Raw genomic sequence first — 12,689 nt, 5'->3', positions numbered from 1 at the left:
ATGGCAGTTGCCTTTGGTCCTCTGCCCCCTCATTCCCTTACACTATAATCCTTCCTGCATCCATCAAACAACCTGAAATCCTTTTCTTTCTCATAATCCAAAATGACTTCTGTGCTTCAAAAGGCCGGATCCTAAAATTCTTATGCAAGAGAGAGTCCCTAGTGATAAATGGATGGAATTGTGTATCCAAGTGTTTTGGATTGGATATACTGGCACTGACTAGAAGCAAAAGGTGTCCTAGAGATTGTTCTATTTTGTGTTTGTGCACCTATTCCTCAATTATATAGCCACTATAGACAGAATCCAGCACATTAAAGTCAGAAATAAAGCTCTAAATTCATTTGAGGTTCTTGAGCTAATTCTTTCCTCTAAACATAGGCCCTTAGGCCAGAGATTCACAAATTTAACCTCACATTAGAATTGGTTGGGAGCTTTAAAATATCCCAATCCCAAATTGCTTCTTTTTTTTTTTTATTTTTTTTATTTTTTAATATATGAAATTTACTGTCAAATTGGTTTCCATACAACACCCAGTGCTCATCCCAAAAGGTGCCCTCCTCAATACCCATCACCCACCCTGCCCTCCCTCCCACCCCCCATCAACCCTCAGTTTGTTCTCAGTTTTTAACAGTCTCTTATGCTTTGGCTCTCTCCCACTCTAACCTCTTTTTTTTTTTTTTCCTTCCCCTCCCCCATGGGTTTCTGTTACATTTCTCAGGATCCACATAAGAGTGAAATCATATGGTATCTGTCTTTCTCTGTATGGCTTATTTCAAAAAATATGGAACGCTTCACGAATTTGTGTGTCATCCTTGCGCAGGGGCCATGCTAATCTTCTCTGTATCGTTCCAATTTTAGTATATGTGCTGCCGAAGCGAGCACCCAAATTGCTTCTTTATCATTTATTGTTTTTTAATGAATCAAAACAAAGTGTTTTTAGCATATATATATATAAACATATATATAGTCAATATTTTGAAAATGATTAAAAATTTCTGTGTCTGTTTTACATGAACTGCATTTTTTTCCTTTTTACCTTTTTGACTTTCCGATCTCTTCACGCATTTCCCCCATCCCCCCACCCCCACCTCTGGCACCACCAATCTCTTCTCTATATCTATGAGCTCCTTCTATTGTTATTTTTGTTTTTGTTTTAGATTCTAAATATAAGAGAAATCATACAGCGTTTGTCTTTCTCTGTCAGACTTATTTCACATAGCACAATGCCCTTGAGGTCCATCCATCTTGTCACATGGCAGGATTTCATTCTTGTGTATGGTTGTGTACAATTTCTGTATCCATTTATGATGGAAGCTTCTGTCATAACTTAGATATTGTAAATAATGCTGCAACAAACATAAGGGTGCATAAATCTTCTCAGTTAGTATTTTCATTTTCTTCAAATAACCCAGTAGTGGAATTTCTGGATCTTACGGCAGTTCTATTTTTAAGTTTTTGAGGAAATTCCATGTTTTCCAATGTTGTTGCATCAGTTACATTCCCACAACAATGCACAAGGGTTCCACATCCTTGCCAACACTTGTTATTTCTTGTGGTTTTGGTAATAGCCATTCTAACAGCAATGAGACGGTATCTCATTGTGGTTTTGATTTGCATTTCTCTTATGATTAATGATGTTGAGCCTCTTTCATGTATCTGTTGGCCACCTGTATGTCTTCTTTGGGAAAATGTCTATTTAGAACTTCTGCCCATTTTTAATTGGATTATTTGTTTGGCTATTGAGCTGTATGAGTTCTTTATATATTTTAGGTATTAGCCCCTTATCAGATATATGATTTGTAAATATTTTCTTCCATTCAGTAGGTTGCCTTTTCATTTTGTTGATGGTCTTCTTTGCTGTGCAGAAGTATTTTAGTGTCCTACTTACTCATTTTTGCTTTCATTGCTTTTACTTTGGTTTCAGATTCAAAAAATCATCTCCAAGACTAATATCTAGTTGCTTACTGCCTATGTTTTCTTTTAGGAATTTTATGGTTCAGGTCTTATGCTCAAGTCTTTAATACATTTTGAGTTCATTTCTGTGTGTGATGTAAGATAGTGGTCAAGTTTCATTTTTTAACATGTGGCTGGCTATCCTGTTTTCCCAACATGATTTATTAAAGAGACTGTCCTTTCCTCATTGTATATTCTTGGTTCCTTTGTCATAAATTAATTGACTGTATATGTATGGGTTCATTTCTGTAATCTCTATTTGGTTCCATTGATCTATGTGTCTATTTTTATGCCAGTACCATAGTATTTTAATTTCTATAGCTTTGTAATATAATTTGAAATCAGGGAGGGTGATACCTCCAACTTCGCTCTTTCTCAAGATTGATTTGATAGATATGGGAGGTCTTTTGTGGTTCCATACATATTTTAGAATTATTTGTTCTAGTTCTGTATAAAATGCCATTGGAAATCTGATAAGGATTTAATTGAATCTGTAGATTGCTTTCGGTAGTATGGACATTTTAACAATATTGATTCTTCTAATCCATGAGCATGGAATATCTTTCCATTTATTGGTGTCTTTTTAATTTCTGTCATTAATGTCTCATAGTTTTAAATATATAGGTTTTTCACCTCCCTGGTTATATTTATTTCTGGGTATTTTCTTCTTTTTGGTGCATTGTAAATGGAATTTTTTAAATTTCTCTTTCTGATAGTTTGTTATTATAGAAACACAACAGACTTTCATGTATTAATTTTGTATCCTGCAACTTTACTGAATTTATTAGTTCTAAGAATCTTTAGGATTTTCTCTAAATAATACCATGTCATCTGCAAATAGTGACAGTTTTACTTCTTTATTTCCAATTTGGATGCCTCTTATTTATTTTTCTTTACCAGTTGCTCTAGCTAGGACTTCCAAATACTTTCAATGTTGAATAGAGACGGCAAGAGTGGACATCCTTGTTGTGTGCTAAATCTTTGAGGAAAGGCTTTCAGCTTTTAACTGTTGAGTGTGATGTTAGCTGTGGGCTTGTCACATATGGTCTTTATTTTGTCAAGGCACATTTCCTCTATGCCCATTTTGTTGACAGTTTTTACCATAAGTGGATATTGAATTTTGTCAAATGTTTTTTCTGCATCTATTGAGATAATCATTATTTTTATCTTTCATTTTGTTAATGTGGTATATCACATTGACTGATTTGTGGATGTTGAAACATCTTTGCATCCCTGAAATAAATCCCACTTGATAATGGTGTATGATCCTTTCAATGTATTCTTGAATTTGGTTTGCAATATTTTGTTGACAATTTTTGCATCTAGGTTTATCGGGGATATTTTCTTTTCTTGTGGCATCCTTGTCTGGTTTTGGTATCAGAGTAATGCTGGCCTCATAAAATGAGTTTGGAAGAGTCCCCTCCTATTTTTTTTTTTTTAAGAGTTTGACAAGGATTGATACTAATTTTTTTGAATGTTTGGTAGAATTCACTAGTGAAGCCATCTGGTGATGGACTTTTGCTTGTTCGGAGGTTTTTAACGACTAATTCAATCTCCTTACTAGTATTTTTTTTTTCTGTTCAGATTTTATATTTCATTATAAGTCAGACTTGGTAGGTCTTATGTTTCTAGGAATTTATCCACTTCTTCTAGGTTGTCAAATTTGTTGGCATATAATAGTAAAGTTCATAGTAGTCTCTTATGATCCTTTGTATTTCTGTGGTATCAGTTGGAATGTTTCCTCTTTCATTTCTGGTTGTATTTATTTGACTTTCCTCTGTTTTTCTTGGTGGCTTCCATACCATTTAAATCAGTTTTAAAACAACTAATGCCTAGGGGTGAGTCCAGGCAGTTTTAAAGCTGAGTAGGTGATTCTAGTGGCTACCAAGTTTGAAAAATTGGTCTGGGGCTATTGCTTTCAATCATGACTGCATATTGCAATCACCTAGAGATCATTTAAAAATTCTGACTAATCAAGTCACAATCTCTGGAAGTGGACTGGGAATCAGTGGTTTTTGAAGCTCCCAGATGATTCTAATGAGCAAACAAATTTGAGAACCACTTCTTTAGGCAAGTCCCTTTATGAAAAATATAGAGAAACCTCATTATGATGACCCTCAATTGTTGACTAGGAAAATGGACTCTTTCCCTTGGACCCCCCTACCTATTGGCAAATGTCCTTTCTCATAAAAATCCACCAAACTTAATTCTTCCTTAATAATTCTTTTTTAAATAATTTTATTGAGGAGTAGTTGAAAAATGTAATTGTATATATTTAAAGCACACAACATGATGATTTGATATACATATACATTGCCAAATTATTACCAAAATCAAGATAATTAACACATCCATCACCTCACATAGTTAACATAGTTCTTTTGTGTGGTGAGAATGATTAAGCTCTGTTCCCAGTAACTTTTAAGTATACAAAATCTATTATTAACTATAGTCACTGGGCTGTGCATTAGATTCTCAGAAATTGTTCTTATAACTGAAAAAACTTATACCCTTTGGCCTACATAACCCCATTTCCTCCTTACTCCAGTATCAGATAACTACCATTCTGCTCTGTTTCTCTATGAAATTGGCTTTTAATTTTTTTAATATTCCACTTATAAGCAATGCCATACAGTATTTGTTGTCTTTTTCTGTCCGGTTTATTTCACTTCACATAATGCCTTCCAGGTTCATCCACGTTGTCACAGATGGCAGGATATCACTTTTTCTGGCTGAATAATATTCCATTTTATACACACACACATACACATTCACACACACATACATATATATATATATATATATATATGCATACACATTTTATTTATTCATTCACCTGTTGATGAGCACTTAGTTTGTTTCCATATCCTAGCTATTGTGAATAATGCTGCAATAAACATGGAAGTGCAGATATCTCTTTAAGACACTGATTTCAGTTCCTTCAGATACATAACAAGGAGTGGGATTGATGGATCATATGGTAGTTCAGTTATTAGTTCTTTGAGGAACAGCCATACTATTTTCCATAACAGCTGTACCAATTTACATTTCTATCAACAGGTATGAAGATTTCCTATTTTCCACAACCTTGCCAGCACCTGTTATCTCTTGTCTTTTTGATAATAGACAACATAACAGGTGTGAAATGATAGCTCATTATGGTTTTGATCCCCCTCTCTCTGGTAATTAGTGATGTCGAGTAGCTTTTCATATACCTATTGGCCATTTGTATGTCTTCTTTGCAGAAATATCTGTGTAGGTCCTTTGACCATTTTAAAATTGAATCTTTTTTTTTTTTTTTTTGCTGTAGAATTGTATGATTCTTATTTTACATCATCTACTCTCACTTTCTGAGGTAGGTAACTCTCATCCAAGTTGCTTAAACTTCTGTCTATGGCTCTGAAATCTCTCTAATCTTTCTTGGATTGTTTATGGCAAACATGTAGAGACACATAAACAGATAAACATATAGCCTAGATAGAATGTTATACAGTGATAAAGGCACTTGTTTCTTGTCCACCTTTGAAAGTATGAGGTAAATATCTGAGACCAATGGATAGGAAGGACACATGTCTATATATAGATTTTCAGATACCTATATATCTGTATATATATAGATATGTATATGTATATATGTATATATATGTATATGTATATATATACGGTGTGGAATGTTGTGTAGGACGGAGGGAAAGGGCTTCAATTAGATATGTAATATTTTATTTAAAAAATCTGAAGCAAAATTTAATGAAATGTTAGCATTTGTTAAATACAATGGTGGGTTTATGAGTGTTTATCATTTTGTCATATTTCTGTGTTTGAAATAGTTTATTAAAATGTAAAGATCATCGTAACAATGTTTTTAAAAAGCTGTTATAGCATTATACACAGAGAACACTATCCTACACATTAGTTATTAGACAAAAGAGGCAAATTTGCTATTCCAGTCAACAGCTTTGGGATATGTTTGTTTGGTTTTAGTGAGGAAAGTGGTTCCAGATCTGCATTGTACACATGTGGCCATTTACTAAATTAAAATTAAGTGAAATTTGAAATTCAATTCTTCAGATTCACTCACTAGTCACATTTCAAGTGCTCAATAACCACATGTGGCTAGTGGCTACAATATTAGACAATACAGATTATAGAACATTTCTTTCATTGCAGAAAATTATATTTTTAATTTTTTTAATGTTTATTTATTTGTGTGAGAGAGAGAGCATGGGAGGGACAGAGAGAAATGGAGGCACAGAATCCAAAGTGGGCTCCAGGTTCTGAGCTGTCAGCACAAAGCCCGATGCAGGACTCGAACTCATGAACCGTGAAATCATAACCCAAGCCAAAGTCAGAGTCTTAACCGAGTCACCCAGGTGCCCCTCAATGCAGAAAATTCTACTAGACAGCTCTGGTCTAGATATTAATATATAATTATATGTCAAGATGCAAACGAATTTTCTGCAATTAACCTCCATCCTTTTTCCCTTAATGTTTGAATCAACCAAAGCAAACTGTGATTTAGGATTTATAAGTGATGCAAGTAAATAAGTGGTAATCTATTGTTTTTAATCTTCCTACAAAACAATTACTAAATTAAAAAATTACTCTACCCATATATACACAACTGTACTTTCATAGGACTTTTATGTATAAGTGTATATCTAATGGCTAATATGCAAAAAATTGACCACTGACAAACACTAGTCAATGTCTAATATTAATTAATAGGAGGGACCAACTGATGTTCCCAGTCAGGAAAATGGACAATATAATTTCAAGTTTTTCAAATTATAAAGCAAAACAGGTTTGTTTTAGCAGGTAAAACAATACTAAAAACTGTGTAAAGAAAAAACCTGGGGCACCTGGGTGGCTTAGTCAGTTAAGTGTCTGACCTCACTCAGGTCATGATCTCATCCTTCATGAGATTGAGCCCCATGTCAGGCTCTGTGCTGACAGCTCAGAGACTGGAGCCTGCTTCAGATTCTGCGTCTCCCTCACTTTCTGCCCCTCCCCCACTCACACTGTGGCTCTCTTTCTCTTTCTCGCTAAAAAATAAACATTAAAAAATTTTTCAAAGAAAAAGCCTAATCATCACCGTCCCCTCAACTCTACACTTGTGACCCCTTCTAACAGGATAGAAGGGGTCCTGTTAGAGGACCATGCCTTCCTCTTTGCTCATGCAAACATATCAAAGCAACAATATAGAGGATGGTTTTTCTTTTGCCAAAGAGAATCATATTAGACATTTTACTTTGTAATTTTCTTTTTTTTTTCCACTTAGCAATATGTCATGAACATCTCTATACGTCTATAGATATTTGTATAACTCATTTTCCCCAATCTGTTTCTGCATATACATAGGTAGATGCATATACGCATATATTCATACATGTATGTATATATGTATGTATGTGTACGTGTGTACATATATAATTGTGCAAAATGGGCTATCATTCATGCTAGGCAGGGCTAGTCACATTTTCTTGCTTTTTTCTTATTAACTTGTTTCTATGAACCCCTATCCTCCCCCTGAATCCTCCTTCCCCACACCCACCTCAATCCCAGATAATCCATGTTAACAGCACTTGGTATTCTTCCACACTTTTCTTACACTCATAAAACATTAAAAATGTTTATATATTTTGTGTCATTGTCATTCTGTTTCTAGCTTGGGCCCACTATATATTCACTGATACAAATATTCTTATATCTTCATTTTTCTGTAGTTTTTATTTCTATGGGGAGTGTCTCAGAAGATTAATGGCTGCACTAATGGGTATGTGTATTTTTGGCTTGGGAAAACAATCTGGAGAAATATATTAAAACTGTTTCCTATTTCTGCCAGCAATATGTGAGTACCCCTTTCTCACACTTATTTGACAGCAAAATATTATTTCTCCTTAAAGTTTTGCCCACCTGATGGATGTAAAGTGATATCTCGTTACCATTGTGCTTACTCTAACAACTAAGATATTTAATACCTTCTCATTTATTAGTCTCTCAGATTTACTTTTTCTGTATTCACTTGTACATTTCTTTTTCCTACTTTTTTCCTGGAGTTTTGTCAATTTATAAAATCTCTATGTTATAGATATTGACTAATTCTTTTATTTTCATTATTTATTGTTAGTTTCTTACAAATCTATTGTGGTTTGATTTGGCTAATATCTTTTTTGCTCAAGATTTCATTTTTGTGGGGGCGCCTGGGTGGCTCTGTCGGTTAAGCGTCCGACTTCGCTCAGGTCATGATCTTGCGGTCCGTGAGTTCGAGCCCTGCGTCGGGCCCTGTGCTGACAGCTCGGAGCCCGGAGCTTGTTTCAGATTCTGTGTCTCCCTCTCTCTGCCCCTCCCCTGTTCATGCTCTGTCTCTCTCTGTCTCAAAAATCAATAAACGTTAAAAAAATTTTTAAAAGATTTCATTTTTGTGTACAAACAGCCCTATATTTTCTGATATAGATTTTAAGTGCCTTGTCATGATTAAGAAGGTGTTTTCCATCTTCATATTACATGCAGTTTCTGAGATTTTTCTTAAAATATTTTGTCTTACATGCATCTTTAATCTCCCTAGAATTTGTCTTTATGCATAACGAGAGCTGGGGTCCACTCTTCTTCCAGAGGGATAGTAAGTTTTATCAGCACCATTTCTTAAACAATTCATTCTTTTTACAACTGAATTGAATCCTGCTTTTCTAATATTAAATTCTCATATGCCCTGAGATCTAGTTCTTTTTACAGTCTATTTTGTTCCACTAACATGTCTATTCCCATGCCAATATCATATGAGTTTAACTACAATGATGTTATAACAGGTTCTTGTATCTCAAGCAAATCTTCATTCTTTTTCATACTTTTCCTGGCTCTTTTTGGATATTTTTTACTCTGTATAAATTGTATTCCCATTTTATCCTAAATAAAACAAAATAAGCATACAAACAAAAACCACTACGGAGATCCTAAATGCATGTTAATTTGGAGAATTTACTTTTTAATGAAACTAAGCTATCTCACTCAAGAGCATGTTCAATTTGCTTAAATATTGATTTAGACTTTTTTTCCCCATAAAGTCCTGTAATTTACTTACTTTTCATAAAGTCCTATTGCTATAGTCAAATTAATTGTCATAACAGGAAAAGCCGTCATTGCCAGCCCTAACATCAAAGGTAGAAGAAGGGGTGTCACTGTTAAAGTCGCAGAAGGCAACCTGGTCTTCAGCCTAGCCCAGGATGCCCTTAGGGGTCCCTCCGATGCCTGCTTCACCACTTTCTTGACGTCACATTTGACGGCTTTTTCTAGATAGTAGGTCAGACCCACATCCAATACATTGGAGGTGGGGACATAAAGGCCATGCCAGTAAGCTTCCCATTCAGCTCAGGGATGACCTTGTCCACAGCCTTGGCAACACCAGGAGAAATAGTAATGATATTCCGGGTAGCCACTCAGCCATCATGCCACAGCTTCCAGAAGTGCCATCTGCAGTCTTCTGGGTGGCAGTGATGGCATGGACTGTGCTCATGAGTCCCTCCACAATGCTGAAGATGTCATGAATGACCTTGGTCGGGGGGCAAGCAGTTGGTGGTTCAGGAGGTACTGCTGACAATCTTGAGTTGTCATAATTATGGTTCAGCTCAACACAATACTTGGGGGCATCAACAGACGGGGCAGAAATGATTACTTTTTGGCTCTTCTCTTCATGTGAGCCCCAGCCTTCTCAAGATAATGAAGGCATCAGGAGACTCTACAACATATTCAGCACTGGATCTTATACCTGGAAGATGAACATGGGCTTTTCCTTGATAATAAACTTTCCATTCTCAGTATTGACTGTGCTATTGAGCTAGTCATGGGTGGAATTATACTGGATGAAGTTGAGATTAACAAAGGGGTCATTATTGGCAACAGTATACATTTTGCCAGATTTGAAAACAGCCTTGGTAACCAGGCATACAATATAGCCAAATCCATTCACTCCAACCTTCACCATCCTATCTCAGGGATTGTGCAGCAATCTCTGTCCAACAGGGAGAAACAGAGAGGCTAGATTTCTTTTACTGGCATTTTATTTAAAATGTTTTATTTATGGGGCGCCTGGGTGGTTTAGTCAGTTAAGCATCCGACTTTGGCTCAGGTCACGATTTGTGGGTTTGAGCCCATGTCGGGCTCTGTGCTAACAGCTCAGAGCCTGGAGCCTGCTTCAGATTCTCTGTCTCCCTCTCTCTCTGCCCTCCCCCCCACTCCTGCTTTGTCTCTCTCTCAAAAATAAAACATTAAAAAATTTTAAAATGTGTTTACTCAGTAAATGAGATTGATGTATTTTTTGTATAATGTCTAGTTTTAATATTAATTTTATGTTGAATTCATAAAATGAATTGTAGAGCTTCCATATCCCACCTTACCCCACAACGCCATGGTATAGAATTTTGCTAACCCAAAGTATGCTTCATGGACTAGCAGCATGGATATCAACTGGATGTCAAGCTCACTTCCTAGAATTTGTTAGAAATGCAAAATCTCAGGCCCTACCCCATATCCTAATTAGGATATGCATCACAAACAAGATCCCCAGGTGACTTGTATGCATGGTAAGATTAGAGAAGCTCGGATCCAGAATGGTTGAAACAGTGATGAAACTATCTTTTCTTTAAAATGTCATACAGAACTCAGATATGAAGCCAACCAGTTATGGTAACTTAATACTTAACTTGATCTATGGTAATTATGGTATACTCAAGGTTTCTACTTCTTGGGTGAATTTTGGTATTTTATATTTTGTTAATAAATCATCTGTATCCCCTGAGCTTTACAACTTTTGTTGCATAGAGTTGCATTCCGTTTAAAAAAATTTTTTTTAATGTTTATTTATTTTTGAGAGACTGGGATAGAGCACAAGCAGGGGGGACAGAGAGAAGGAGACACAGAATCCAAAGCAGGCTGAAGGCTCCCGAGCTGTCAGCAGAGCCCAAAGCGGAGCTCAAACCCACGAACCGTGAGATCGTGACCTGAGCAGAAGTCAGACACTTAACCTACTGACCACCCAGGTGCCCCTAGAGTTGCATTCTTGTTACTTCATTACTATTAATATCTTCCATCACTTGATGACGTCTACTTCTCTATGTATTTTTGCTTTTGTTTTCTTTTTATCAAGCTTACAAAAGCTGTGTCTATTTTCTTGTTCTTTTCAGAGAACTAGCTTTTGGATTCAATTAATAATCCCTTAGTTAAAACCTGGCAGGGGAGGAGGCCCTACAACATGAGCCATTACTGTGGATGAGTTCAGCTTTGCTATTAACATTGAAACCATGTGTACATGTGAACCTGAACTTCCAGGGACCAAAGCATCATAAGAATGCAGGATTAATACCTATTTTCAGTTGATAAATCACAGTCTGAATAGGGACATACCTCCACCAAAATTGCCTTTCTGCATACCTAATCATATTCTAAATGTCATGTATGGTCTCCCTGGTATAGTTCACTAAATAACATTTTGAGCATTTGTATTTTGCTTTAAGGTCTATAATGCCTTTCATACCCTTAATCTCATTTGAGATTTGTGTTTAAAAGGGTCTAATAGGTAATCTTCACTAAGGGGGAATACAGTCCTAACCTGATTTTCACATACTGAGATCAGCTGGGGCCCTCAGAATGCTGTTTCTCCAGTGGGCTGAACAGGTCCCACAGAAGAGTGTGTATTTTAGGCAAAGCTAAGAAAGCAAGTATTCCCTCAGATAAGGAAGAGGCAGGAGTTGAAATTTTAGCCATGAACAGATAAAAGAAAACAGCAAATTTCAGATACTTATCTTAAAGCAGACAATTATGTGAAATGCATTAGCTTTTTTTCCCTTTCAATTAAGGAGTCAAGGTTTTGTTTGCCCTCTTAAAAACTGGACGAAAAACCTATTACTTATGCACTTTCATTTCTTACCTTTGCAAATATTCTAATCAGATAAGGATTTCAAAAGCTAGATGACTGTAAGCTTTTGCACTCAAATTGACCCAAGTTTAGGATAATAGCTGCAAAAGTATAAAGTGTAGTTTATTGAATTTGGGATTTTTGGTTCACTGATAGACCAGTCTTATGTTGATCATTATGGAGGAGTTATTACAAAGATACTGCTGAAGTCCTTCACAAAATTAATTTTAATCTTGTACCGCTGACCAGAGATTTCTGATCTATAATAATCTTTTTTATAAGCAAACACTTGGCTAGTCTTTCTTTTGTGGTGTATTTAGGTTTCCTTTAAGCATCTGGAGTAGAAACCATCTTAACCTCACATTCCTGTCAGTACTATGTGTAGGACCTTTTTAACTTCCGATAAGTAGTGCTGAGTACTGAAAAAGAGAAAATAATCCTCCACCCTTCCTACCTCAGAGAACTGGTCAATTCACCTACTTGATAGTATTTTCCCTGCTAAGCAAAATGTTCCCATCCTAAATTCCAGGACAGAAAGTGAGTAAAAGAGAGAGAAAATGGTAGCAGTAATGACATGATGTCCATAGCATTTTAGTGTTGGAAATAAAATACTAGAGGACAAACCTTTTGACATTGAAATCTTATTTGGGGAGAATGCTCATTATGAAGCAAATGGAAAAAGTAAAATAATCCATTTTTTTTAAGACTGTGAATTATTTATTTTTTCCATTTTTTTCTTCTGGGAGGAGTGTAAACTTAAATCCAAAACATCCTGTAATATAGTTCATTTCTCCTCTGACCTAAAGTCCTAGAAAGATACAGATATTAC

At 35.7% G+C, this 12,689-nt stretch overlaps 1 non-coding gene across 1 annotated transcript; it reads right to left on the bottom strand.

Annotated features, from left to right (window-relative positions):
* Positions 1–775: 775 nt before the first annotated feature.
* Positions 776–882, bottom strand: LOC125916213 (U6 spliceosomal RNA). The gene has a single exon (XR_007455831.1). It is a non-coding gene; the product is annotated as a U6 spliceosomal RNA (small nuclear RNA).
* Positions 883–12,689: the final 11,807 nt, after the last annotated feature.

This window comes from Panthera uncia (assembly GCF_023721935.1).
Source record: "Panthera uncia isolate 11264 chromosome E2 unlocalized genomic scaffold, Puncia_PCG_1.0 HiC_scaffold_19, whole genome shotgun sequence".
Classification (NCBI taxonomy): domain Eukaryota; kingdom Metazoa; phylum Chordata; class Mammalia; order Carnivora; family Felidae; genus Panthera; species Panthera uncia.
Note: the sequence above shows the minus strand (reverse complement) of the source record. Positions and strands in the feature narration are given on the sequence as shown.